The sequence below is a fragment of the Cebus imitator genome, unplaced genomic scaffold, assembly GCF_001604975.1.
Source record: "Cebus imitator isolate Cc_AM_T3 unplaced genomic scaffold, Cebus_imitator-1.0 Scaffold48, whole genome shotgun sequence".
Lineage (NCBI taxonomy): Eukaryota > Metazoa > Chordata > Mammalia > Primates > Cebidae > Cebus > Cebus imitator.
In genome coordinates this window covers 4,099,192-4,113,022 of record NW_016107363.1, presented here as the reverse complement: position 1 = coordinate 4,113,022, position 13,831 = coordinate 4,099,192, and the positions used below count along the sequence as shown (strand labels likewise).

The window sequence follows — 13,831 nt, the reverse complement described above, 5'->3', positions numbered from 1 at the left end:
TTTCTTTTCTCTGAACAGCATTTACATAACCTACTCATTACTTTGAATAGGATCTTATTCAGTATACCTTATTTGTATTTTTCAGTAAACCTGGTACAAGGGGCACAGCTAACTGAATGCCCTCACATACCTACAAGAGAGTGGCTAGATGCCTTTCTTACCTACAGGGATGGTTTCAAAGAAACCTTTTACACTCACTCCAATATATACACATACACAAAGGAAAGCTCACATTTGCATTCCAGATCATCTCCAGGAGGAGGGAGGAGAACTACTCTTTTAAAAGAGCAAACCTAAAATTATAATGCTCTTGAAAACACTGGCAGTTAACATTTACTGTTAAGAAAACCACAATCCCAGATGACAGATAGCCGAGTGGCATCTTAAATTGAGGATAGTTTTTAAGTCAGAGCTTAGAGAGTCTCTTGGAAATCTCTTTAATTCCCCCACAGAATAAAATATGGTACAGCTTCTCAGGAGGTCCAATAGAGGTTTTTCTCTAGCATTAGAACAGATATTTCTTTGATCAAGGATCAGATGAAGTCATTGGTGTGAATTTACTAGGCATATATGTTTTCATGTATAACAGAATATGTCAACACTGGAATCACACTCAGCACTAAGATGCTCACACTAAGCGGTTCAGGAAAGTGAGAATGACTCTCAGCTCCCATCTCACATTTACTAAGAAGCATATATTCATTGAGGGGAATGTCTAACAGAATGGCCTATATTATTTAAATCAGTACTTCTTACTCTCACTTTTTAAATTGGCAAAAGTTCAATGCACACAAGATGCAACTCAATTCTATTTAAAATCACTCATTTATGTCATAAAGTCTTTCTCAAAAAAACAAAAGATGCCAGCCCTACAGAACTGTGTCATGTCACATAGACCCAATTAATACATTCCATCAACAATACAGACAGATTATTATATTCAGGGAAGTTCCCTCAAGAAATCACCTTACAAGTGTAATAAACAAAACAAAACAAAATAAAACAAGCAAACAAGCCAGTACTGAGTCTTGCTATGGTATAAACTTACAATAATTTATACATTTTTTGGAAATGGCCTTGATATAAATCCTGAAAAAAGAAAAAAGCAAAGTCTACATTTTTACTTTTTTTGAGACAGTCTCACCCTGTCACCAAGGCTGGAGTACAATGGCGCAATCTCAGCTCACTGCAACCTCCACCTCCTGGGTTCAAGAGATTCTCCTGTCTCAGCCTCCCAAGTAGCTGGGATTACAGGTATACACTGGCATGCCCGGTTAATTTTTTGTATTTTTAGTAGAGACAGGGTTTCACTATGTTCCCCAGGCTGGCCTCGAACTCCTGAGCTTAGGCAATCCACCCGCCTCAGCCTCCCAAAGTACTAGGAAAATTGTAATTTTTTTCATGAGCTATCATATGTCACTCCATCACTCACTCTAGAACTATTTTAGACACTTAAAACTTTGTATATTAAAATTTAATGCATTAAGAAACAATATAGTGAGACTAAACTGAAAAGAGTAGTTAGTAATGCCACATATAAGGCAGTCTTGGAATAAGAAATATTCCACTATAATCTCAGTACTTTGGGAGGCCAAAGTGGGAAGGCTGCGTGAGGCCAGGACTTTGAGAGAAGCCTGGGCAGCATAGTGAGACCCTATTTCCTAAAAATTAAAAAAAAATTAAAAAGAAATATTCCATTTTTTCAATTAAAATATTAAACATATTTCCAAAAGGCAGAATGGCCCACTTATACATATAAACATGTAAGGATATGAAAACTGTAGTTAAATATCTACCTATACTTTTTATTCCATTAATTTAACTGGATATTTAAAAAACATGCACTTTATTCAAATTCGGATGTGAGCATCTCAACACATGTTTTATTCAAATTCTAGTGTGAGCATCTCCACCACCTAAGATCCTCCTTTCTACTCCTCCATCTGAGTTTTCCAGAGCACTTCTTCCCTTGGTTCAAGACAGGACACCCCTTGAATCATGATGTATGATGGTGTTTCTGAAAGTTGTCTCTGAAGGCACAAGCCCCTATTTATATAATATTAGCAGGTTTCTCTTCTAAATAAAAATATTTCCTTGTACATGTATGTATTTTGATGTGCACAATGATGTATCTGTCTCTTGTATTGCTTTTTAAATAGATTTTCAAAATCGCTGTTTGGAACAACATCCAATACTTGGAATTGCGAAGTCATAGCCGCTGGAATCATGACTGTGTTCCATTTCTTTTTTTCTTTTTTTTTTTAAGAGGGAGTCTCGCTCCATCGCCCAGGCTGGAATACAATGGTGTGGTCTCACCTCACTGCAACCTCTGCCTCCCAGGTCCAAATGATTCTCCTGCTTCAGCCTCCTGAGTAGCTGGGATCAAGCCACCCACCACCACACCCAGCTAATTTTTTGTTTTTGTAAAAATTAATTGGATGTTTAAAATTTTAAACATCTTAATTAAGACGGGGTTTCACTGTGTTGGCCAGGCTGGTCTTGAACTCCTGCTCGTGATCTAGCCGCCTCAACCTCGCAAAGTGCTGGGACTACAGGTGTGAGCCACCGTGGCTGGCCTACAGTGTTCAGTTTCTTAGCTCCTCTCTTATGGATCCTAGCAGATGACCATCATGAGCACCCAGAATAAACCTTGGGTGAAGTCACTTCACCTCATTGTAACTTCCTAAAGCAGCACTTGAAAGGACCCAAATATAAAGCAAGGTCATCTCTTCTGAGGGATAATAAATTCATGAGAAAGCAAATCTCACCTTTGTATTTGAGGATATGTGGTGTATTTTAGTGGAATTCTGCCTTTAAGAGAAGTGCCAGCTGATTTAATGGCAGCTGTGATCTCTGCTTCATTTCATCTTTTATCTAACGATCCACTAGTTAGTAAACCTGAAATTCCTGAAAGAAAAGAAATACTTCTTTTCTTTGCAGTGTAATCACCAACAATAAAGACTTATTTTTTGCATTAACATTCAACTGCAATGTATTTAAATGTTCCACATACAGAAAAACACCTGGTTTTTCCCAAGATTTGTTAAACATAGCCCCTTTGGTGTCCTTAGTAACACTGCAAAGATACCTTTATGCAAAACTTAATTTGAGTCCCAATTACCTTACCATGAAAAAACATAAACACCAAACAAAACTGAGCATAATATCCAAATATCTAAAAAATAATACCCTGGTTGAAGGAATTGTAAATGCTCAGATTCACCAGGGAGACTAGAATGTAAACTTCTTGTGTTGTGATTCCTCCAAATCATCTGGCCACCAAGGTATCATATCCCACAAGCATATGGTAACACGGATAGAGTAAGCTTGAAGTGTTGTAATACCAGGACATTTTATGACCATCTCAGAGCAATTATATTTTTCACTTCCTCTCTTTCCCTAAATCTTCTCATACAAAGCTTCTTACATTTTCTTTGGCAGTTAGTAATACTTAACATGCATCTTCACTGTCTCATTTAGTGCTTCTAGGTTTGGTAGGTGTATCACTTGGGATTGCTTTCAGCTGCATTAATTGCAATCTAGCTAACCAACAGCCCAACAGTGATTTAAACACAGAAAGCCTTCTTTTCCTGGCCTGCCACATGTGCGTGTTTTGTTTTTCATGCAACAAGATATCTGAAGGTATGATGTGACACTGAGCTAGTATCCCATGGTGTCATGAATGCCCCAGGCTCCTTCTGTTTCTTTGCTCTGCTGTCCTTCTGTGAGGCTTTCACTTTCCTTGTCATAGATGGCTGCTGGATCTCCAAGTTTGACACATTCTCTCAAGGCAAGAAGCGGGGAAAGGCAAAGGGGAAAGAGGATACCAACCAGGTCAGTCCCTTTCTAAAAGCTTTCCAGAAAGTTCTATCCAGTGACTTCCACATGCATCTGCCCGGCCAGAAATGGGTTATACAGTCTTTTCTAACTACAGGTATTGATCAACTTACAACCTATGCAACTTACGACCATTCGACTTTACGACCACAATCGCTAGCCACGACTGCTCTGCATCTGGCAGTGCAAACGTTGCCCAGCTGGGCGTACGACAGTGCAGACGAGCTTCTGGCAGCACTACCATCTCCGTGTGCACCATTTCAACTATTATCCCAGACTCGGTACAGCAATTTGTGTTTTGTGTCTTGGATATTTTTCATCAAACCCCTCCCAATAAACTGCTTATACATTTTGAAGCAATGGACCCAAACATTGAACGATTTGCAAGGACTGAACGGATGGCGAACGATGTGTTTCGTCCATATCGTGAAATTTATGAAGAAAAAAAGAAACATACAATTCAGACAAAGCTCACCATGTTTATGAAAAAACTAACTCTGGAAACCCCAACTGCTGCCTCAGATGACGACATCAACGATCCACAGCCAAGCACCAGCGGCCAATAAAATGTTTCGTACATGTTTATATATTTTGATATGTTTTGCAATTGGGAAAATGTTTCCTATGGTATTTTTTACACCTGTATTTTATATTTTTGTATGCACCTGTATTTTGTAATTTTGTATGTTTTGCAAATATTAAACCAGTTGTACTGGTAATGCAGTGTTTTACTTAAACCTGACGAATGTAAAAATAAGAAACAAAATGGTGTAGAGATGATATAAATGGCATAAAATGAACAAAGAAAATTATGATATATAACAATAATGAAAGAAAATTATGATAAAATATGACTTGAAGATTTTTATAACATCATTTCACAGTACTGTACATCTAGCCTACTCAACTTACGACCAAATCGTGTTATGACCGGTCTGTCGGAACTAATCGTGGTCATAAGTCGAGCACTAGCTGTATAAGAGACTGTGGGAAGCTGGGTATCAGCTGAGCGTTGCTGCTCTAAACAAAATCAGATTTCTGTTAGGAAAGAAGGTATGGAAAGTGGATCTTAGAAAGGGAACAACCAATGCCTGCCATACACAAGTATCTGTGATGAGCAGACATGGCTAAGTGTCTCTTCCTATCTAGGAAGATTCACAGAATTACTCAAATCGCTTTTGTGCCAGGCAACTAGGGAGTCAGTCATCTCATTCGCTTGCATTTCCTCATCTCTGAAATTTCCAACTACAGTATTCCTCTTAGACCATCACTTAGAAGTGTTATGGTTTTCTATTCTTAATCCAAATGTGACAAAACGTATTCTCCTTGTTCAAAACCAAAATTTTGATAGGCAGCAGTGTGCTTAGCCTTAGATAATGAATAACGATTGGTCTAAGCCAATCGTGGCAATGCTATTTTCTTTTGCCATTGACTGGTATTCAGTAGTAGGCATGTGACCTAGATCTAACCAATGAGTGGAAATACACTGGGCTGGGGCAGGGCAGGGGCAGGGGGATGCAGAGGCTGTAGCTCATGAAAGATTTTCACCTCTGGTAAAAAGTCATAGTTGTAAGAGGAGAAAGCCCTTTCTTCCCATACCTCTTCTTTCCTGTTTGAGATGCTGTCATGTTAAAGCTTTGTGCTTAGAACTGTAGAAGCTGTCTTATGACCATGAGGCAATAGCCAAAAGAGGAAAGTGACTGAATATAAGACACTGGGTCCTTTATGAAATCACTGAGTTGCCAAACTAACCCTGAGATCCTCTACCTCCTGTTTTCTCATAGTAATAAATATCCCCATAATTTCAGCACTATCACTTTAATTTTCTGTTACAGGAGCTGAAAGCATTCAGAACTCACATACTATGTTAACATCATCCTCCATGTGTTATGGGCCAAGAGTACATTCGAGAGTAACTACAAAACTACATTCATTGTAGTATCCCTGTGGCACTCCCTTGGAATTCTAGTGTTCTGTAGTGTACTTTCCATAGCCTAGAAGGATATATGATTCCCTCTCTCCAGCCCTAAGGAACTCTTAATTTAAGACTGACAAGATGAATGAGTTAGAATGAGGGTGAATCCAATCCAAAAGAAGTAACAACAAGCAAGAAAAGGAAAGAACCTTGTAAACATCCAAGTTATAGAGTGTGGGAGTGTAAACTTAAGGAGGCTTTTATTTGGGAGAGAATATGCATCACCTCTGTTTGAATAAGAGAAATTAAATTGTAATTATGATGGCTTTTCAGTTAAAGTATTTGATGTGGAGGACAAGGAGACCATTCCTGACACGTTATTTAGCAAAGAATATGGAGGAGAGACAGAAGGCTGCGATGGAAAATGTTCAGAGTCCATCAACCAAAATGGTGATGCATTTGAGGCAGATAAATTTGCTTCTTGGTAGACAGAGGTGGGGTGACCACTGACATATGTCTTCAAAATTGCAAAAGGCACAGATTTGGGTGAAAGGGGGTTGATTCACCAAATCTCAGAATAGCAGAATGGCAATAACCCTAACGCAAGGCTTCCAGTTTTCCTCAGTTTAACTCCTTTTCCATACTGCAGCCAAAGAGATTTTTTTTAAAAATGAAAATCACTCAGACTGTGTCCTCTTCCTCTTCCTCTCCCCAAAGGAAGAAAAAAACAATCATCAATGGTAAATGGCAGTTGTAGCGAAGCAACACCAAGAAGCAGCTTCGTGATTAGGAGAGAACATTGTGTCTCTTCCTGCGGCTTCCAGTGCTCTACACACTTGGGGAAACTCCTCTAAGTAATGAATTACCGAAATGACACCTGGAAGTGTAGTCTTCAAAGTGATCTTTTAAAGATCCAAATATTTCCTGTTCCCCCTCTACCCAGAGATCTTCAGTGGCTCATTACTGCTTCCATGACAAGATCCTAAAACCTTGTCACAATCAAAAAGTCCTTCATAGTCTGCCCCTGCCTGCCTGTCTATATCTCCCATCACACTCTGCCTTCTCTGTGCACCCACCTGCCGTCTTCTTTCAGTGTGTGGACCCTATTGCGCTCTCTCAGGCCTCAAAACCTTGTAACATCCTGAACCTCCTCTTCACTAGTCGAATGCCTACTCATGCTTGGCTTCTGAGACTATACTTCACGCCACGTGGAGATGATCCTCAACCAAGCCCCACTCCAAAACCAGGTTACCTTCCCAATGTGATACACTTCCCACAGCACTCTTCTCCCTTTTTTATATTACTCATCACACTTGTGACTGATTGACTCTTTTCTCCTCTACACTGTAAGATCCATAAAGGCAAGGACCATGTCTGTCTCTTTCTGATGAATAAGCCTCAACATACATATAATAAATGGCCAGGTGTAATTTACCATTGTGTGGATGCCATCTTGGGAGGGAGGCTTCTAATAGTTAAGGGCATGTATTAAAAACAGACTCATGGTAAAATAATATGAATAGAAAAAAATTACTCAGAATTGTTTAGTGGCTGGGATATATCTTTTACTATTTTACTTAGATATCAAAGAAAAGTCAGTGTCCTCCATAGCATGTGCCACAATTTTGTACAACTGAGTTTGGAGCACAAGCTACAGCCTTTGAGAGCTCAGCTTCACTACTTATCAGCTGTGTGAGGTGATGTAATCCCTCTACTCCCTATGAGCCTTAGTTTCTTCATCTTTAAAATGGAGATAATGACAAAACTTTTCAATAAGGGCTTGTGAGGATTAAATGAGCTAATACATGGAAAGCTTTCATCCCTGTGCTTGCCACAGAGTTAGCATGCCATAAATGTTATCAAGGGTTCTTTATTGTTCTGCCCACCAACATCTGAGACAGAATATAAATACAACTGGCGCTGGGCCTGGTGGTTTATGCCTGTAATTCCAACTTTGAGATGCCAAAGTGGGAGGATGACTTTGGGCCAGGAGTTCAAGACCAGCCTGGGCAACAAAGCAAGACTCCATCTCTACAAAAAAAAAAGAAAAAATTAGGTGGGTATGGTGATGCGTGCCTCTAGTCCTAGTTACTCAGAAGGCTGAGGCAGGAGGATCAACTGAACCCAGGAGTTCAAGGCTGCAGTGAGCCATAACCATGCCTCTATACCACAGCCTGGCCAAAAGAGCAAGATTCCACCTCTTAAAAAACAAAAATAAATCAACTGGATCACTGGCCTGTAACAACTTAACAATTGTTAGGTGGTATTACTATGGGTGTTATTGTTTTTGTTATTTGCGGCAAAAAGTACTAGTGCTCACCTGAGCACACAACTTCCTTACGATCAGGTAGGTCCGTGGGCTGGTCACTACTCCAGCCCAGTGCCTAGCACAGTGCTTGACGCACGGTGTGTATGCAGTGAACGCTTAATGAGTACTTCAAGATCTATTCAGTGTGATAATGCAGATTCTCTTGAAAGCAAATGAATAGAGAAAAGCAGTATTCCACAGAGAAGGAGACAGAACAAAATGAACAGCCTTGATTTTACTTAAAAGGAAAATACACTTTAGGCAATAAAATTAGAAGTTACCATTTCCATGGCACAAAATAGAGAACTCATAGAGAACTGTGTGCTATAATATGGTCAAAGCAGAGGCCGATAACGAAGGCAGCAGCATTCAGAACCATCACATATATGGTCAGCTTTCAGACCCTGAAAAGTCAATTACAACATTCCAGGAAACTGCAGCACTTTCATTCTAAAGGAAGATTCTGAACTCTGTTCACATATTTCACCCATTCATATTGCTTTGTCTATCAGTGTGGCCTTTTACAAAGTGAGAGCTTCTTTCTTCTACCGTGCTCCATGACGATCAAACCCAAAATGCCTTCCACCCTTAAAAGGAAGTTTTTGGTAAGTGTCTTATTATAACTATCACATAGGACACAAGGCTCACCACTAATCTAAGACAGATGAGAATGAATTTCCTAAATAGGAAAGAAATAGCCATTCACTTTGAGGAGGTCCCAGTTTCTTGAAACTCTGTGGCATTGAGACCATTTAGAGTTTGCTGTCAAGATTCCTTGCAGTGTTCATTACCTTGGCTAGCAATCCCTCTGGACTACAGAAAGCTTATTTGAAATATATATAATCACAGGCTGCAATGCCTAAGTGCAACAGGATGATTTAAAAGCACCATGATAGCGTTCCCCCAGGACATTCATCTCTCCCTGTCTATACATCTGTGATCCAGACAAAAACTTGGAATGCAATCTGTATATTGATATTCCCTAAAAAGGATTTCAGAAGCTCTTTAGGAAGAATTGTTTTAGCAGTTTTGGAAGTGTAGAACATTCAGCATTTGTGGTATTTATGGATTTGGTTTCTATTTCATAAAAATAAAGCCTCACTAAGAGCAGTATTCAATTCCTATCCCAATGAGAGTATAGAGTAGTGGTTAAGCACATGTTCTTTGGAATGAGCCAGACCTGTGTTCATCTCTGGGCTCCCCATAGACCTCTTCATAAACTTAGACAAGGTATTCAACCTTTCTGAGTCACAGCGATGTCAGGTAAATTACTATGCATGCGCAGAAAAGCTTAATAAATATTAGATGTTACTGGTATTAATGTTGTTTTGCTGCTGTGATTGTTATTTTTTCTAGCAGAGATGATTAGTGTTCACCCATGTACACAGGTAGACCTCGTTTCCAAGTTGCAACGAAGTTAGGTGGGTCACATGACTGAGTTCCAACCAATGGAATGTGGCAGAAGTGATTCACACCCTTTCCTGGATGGACCTACAGAAATCTTTCAGACTCTACTCCTCATTCTTAACTTTTCCCTTCTCAGCCACCCTGAAGGCTACTTGTTAAAGAATTTAGAGCTACAAGATGGAAAGAATCGAGATCTTACCTAAGAACCTCCTAGGAGAGCCACCCTTTAGAAACATTGGCAGTGGATTCTGAATAAGCTTGATTTTTTTTTTTTTTTTTGGCCAGGTGTGGTGGCTCATGCCTGTAATCCCAGCACTTTGGGAGGCTGAGGTGGGTGGATCACTTGAGGTCAGGAGTTCGAGACAGCCTGGTCCACATGGTGAAACCCCATCTCTACTAAAAATACAAAAATTAGCTGGGTGTGGTGGCACGTGTCTGTAATCCCAGCTACTGGGGAGGCTGAGGTAGGAGAATTGCTTGAACCCGGGAGGCAGAGGTTGCAGTGAGATGAGATAGCGCCATTGTACTCCAGCCTCAGCGAAGAAGCGAGACTCCATATCAAAATAAGAAAAGAGTTGTTTTTTATTCAGTGAAGTTACTGAGATTTGATGAAGCTCATTACAGCAGTTAGCCTACTTCAGGGGTTCTCAGCCTGGTCACTACTGATATTTTGGACTACAGAATTCTTTGTTATGGAGAGCTGTCCTATGCATTGTAGGGTGTTGAGCAGCATCCCTGTCCTCTATCCACTAGATGCCAGTAGTAACCTCTCCAGTAGGCATGTCAACCAAAAATGTCTCCAGACATTGCCATATGTCACCTGCCAAATTGCCTCCGATTGAGAACCACCAGCTTACATTGACCAAAGTGTCACCGGCATTGCTATCATCACCATCATCAGTACTAATAGTCTAGTCTCTCATGTTTTCCTTGAAATCACTGCAAAAGAACCCAAAGTTCCACAAGAGTTAGCCCAGTATTTTTAGGAGAAAAAAATCAAATGACAGTAAAATTTAAGCACAGGTAAGGGTTCAAGCAATAAATCCAAAGTTATAGGAGACCAAAAAACAAACTAAGAACCAAAGTAAATATAATTGTTTTTTAAAAAGCTGATTTGATCACTTTGGTAACCTAGAATAAAATGATTAAAACAAAACAAACCTAAATATCTGGGTCTAGGAATTTCAATGTGTCTAACAAATGCTTGTAGAATATCTACCACAAGATAAACATTGGGTTGCACGTAACTTGATAAATAAAACAGATATAATCCCCATGCTCATAGAGATGAAAGGTAAATAAAAATATGGAGGTTTTTTTGTTTTGTTTTGTTTTGTTTTCAGACAGGTTCTTATTCTATTGCCCAGGCTGGAATGCAGCAGTGAGATCACAGCTCACTGCAGCCTTGAACTCCTGGGCTCAAGTGATCCTCCGTACAGCTAGGACTAGAGGTTTGTACCATCACACCCAGCTAAGTTTTGTAATTTTTTATAGACATGGGGTCTCACTTTATTGCCCAGGCTTATTTCAAACTCTTGGCCTCGAGGAATTCTCTAGCCCAGGCCTCCCAAAGTGCTGGGATTACAGGCATGGCCATTGCACCCAGCTGAAATATGATGGACTTTTTTAGCAGCTTAAACACAGTCATTCATTGATCATTGTGATAGCCAGACTATTAAAGATGTCCCTGCAAGATTGCCATCCCTGGGCCAGGTGCGGTGGCTCATGCCTGTAATCCCAACACTTTGGGAGGCCGAGGCAGGTGGATCACTTGAGGTCAGGAGTTCAAGACCAACCTGGTCAACGTGGTGAAACCCCATCTCTACTAAAAATACAAAAATTATCCAAGAATGGTGGTGAGTGCCTGTAATCCCAGGTACTGGGGAGGCTGAAGCAGGAGAATTGCTTAAACCCAGGAGGTGGAGGTTGCAATGAGCCAAGACCACCCTGTTGCACTCCGTGAAGAGACTTAGCTGATGTATCAAGGTTACTAATCAACTGAATGCAGCAGTGAGATCACAGCTCACTGCAGCCTTGATCACTTGGCAGATGTATCAGGAGACTTAGCAGATGTATCAAGGTTACTAGCCAACTGACTTTAATATTGGAAGGTTATATTGGATTATCTGGGTATGTCTACCCTAGACGCATGAGGTCGTAAAAGCATAAGAGGAAGGTGGAAGAATCAGTGAGACTGAGGAAGCAGAAGAAGATGCAGGAGCCATGCTGCAGAGGGAAAGTCAGATTCCAAGCACAAGAAAGAAAAAGATAAGATGCACCACTGATGGTTCTGAAATGTAGGAGGATCTGTGTAAGGACCAAAAAGAGGCCTGAGGGAGCTAAGGGTGGATCCCGGACTAACAGTAAGAAAGAAAATAAGGACTTCGGTCCTACAACCACAAAGAACTGAATTCTGCCAATAACCTGAATGAGTTTGGAAGTAGGTTTTTCTCCAGAGTCTCCAGTAAGAAACATAGCCCTGCTGAAACCTTGATTTTAGCCCAGCGAGACTTGTATTGGACTTCTGACCTCCAGATAATAAATGTGTGTTGTTTTAAATCACTAAGTTCATGATAATTTGTTATGGAAGCAATAGAAGACTAATAAACCATTATGCATTAAATGTCACAGAAGAGAAAGGGCTTAAGAAAATAGATGTTAAAGTATGCCTTACCTTTCATCAATCTCAGGTTTACGAAACACTTGATAGGTGCTCATAAGTGGAATAAATTAATGCACTCATATTTTTATTAATTCCTTTAAAAATATGTATAGAATGCTTCCTGTTTGATGGTCCCTGGGGGAGGTATTGAGGATACAATAGTAAAATAGATATTATCCTCTGTTTCTAACAGCTTATAAAGGAAGTAGAGGACAGAAACATGGTCATTCAACAACAATGCAAAGAACATCATAAAGGTATTAACATCACCATTATAAAAGTATGAGCAAAAGTATGAATAAGTTGCAAGGGAGTACAGAATAATAATTACAGCTGACATCCACTGAATACTTGTCTCACTTCCCTTCACAACAAGCCTATGAAACTGTATTAGTCCATTTTCATACTGCTATGAAGAAATACTCCAAATGGGATAATTTATAAAGAAAAAGAGGTTTAATGGACTCACAGTTCCTAATGGCTGAGGAGGCCTCACAATCACGACAGAAGGCAAAGGAGGAACAAAGGTACATCTCACATGGTGGCAGGCAAGAGGGCATGTGCAGGAGAACTGCCCTTTATAAAACCATAAGATCTCCTGAGACTTAATCACAAGAAGCATGGGAAAAATCTGCCCCCATGATTCAATTACCTCCCACCCACTGGGTCCCTCCCATGACATGTGGGGATTATGGTAGCTACAATTCAAGATGAGATTTGGGTGGGAACACAGCAAAACCATATCTGAGACAGAACCATGATCCATACCACCTTGCAGATGAAGAAGCTGAGGTATAGGCAGGTGAAGAAATCAGCCTAAAGTAGTAATGGAGCTGAAATTTTAACACAGGAGGTCCAACTTTAGAGCCCAAGGTTTTAAACACTTCACTGTGCTGTCTGTCACTGCAGAAGGGTAAGGAGGCCTCACAGAAAGGCTGAGATTTGGGATGAATACCTTCATCAAGAAGGGAATAAACCAGTAGAGGAAACCACATTGGTAAAGCCAGAGATTCAGGAAGAAGGGGTATGGTGTGGCATATTCTGGAACAGGGCCCTGTATTGGCAAGGAGGAGGGGTGGCAGATGAGGTCGGAGCCCAAGTTGTCCTGAATTGAAGGACTTGAACTTGAACATTTCAGTAGTTTGAATTTCATTCTAAAGCGATCAAAAGAGCCTATTCAAGAGCATGATAAAGTAAATCATCTTCAGCAACTCACATATAATTTTTAACATTGTTTTAGGGTATATTAGTGAACACCCTTAGGCACCCAATGTATAGCCCTCAAGTGTCATGACACTTATTAATACAACTTAGAGAACACCCTTTGAAAATACATCAAATACCCTAAAAGATTTGATTAACTCTAAGGAAACAAGGATAAAGGGCAGAGGCATGTACGAATCCAGCTGTCTTCCATCTACAAAGTTCTTCAGATCTATATCCTCAGAGACACTGCTCAGCTCACTTAGTTCACAATGAAATAGGAATAAAATCATAATAAAATAGGAAATAAATCTATATGTTGGCTTTGAGAAAATTTCTCAATAGCAACAAACCAGCAGCTCAAATCAGTACCCTCCAAAATAAATAAATGAGGTACATAAACGGGAAGGTATGTATGGACCAAAAAACTCAAAAATTCCCCATATCTGTCTGATGTTGAAAAAACCATAGGTATTTGGCACTTTAGCCTATGCTGTTG

General features: G+C 40.0%; 1 protein-coding gene and 1 non-coding gene across 7 annotated transcripts in view; both read right to left on the bottom strand.

Annotated features, from left to right (window-relative positions):
• Positions 1 to 13,831, bottom strand: part of FHIT (fragile histidine triad diadenosine triphosphatase) — a 1,489,467-nt gene that overhangs the window by 1,133,137 nt on the left and 342,499 nt on the right. The gene's annotated exons all lie outside the window — the stretch shown is intronic.
• Positions 6,429 to 6,645, bottom strand: LOC119471074. Its single transcript, XR_005200062.1, has one exon. It is a non-coding gene; the product is annotated as a small nucleolar RNA U3 (small nucleolar RNA).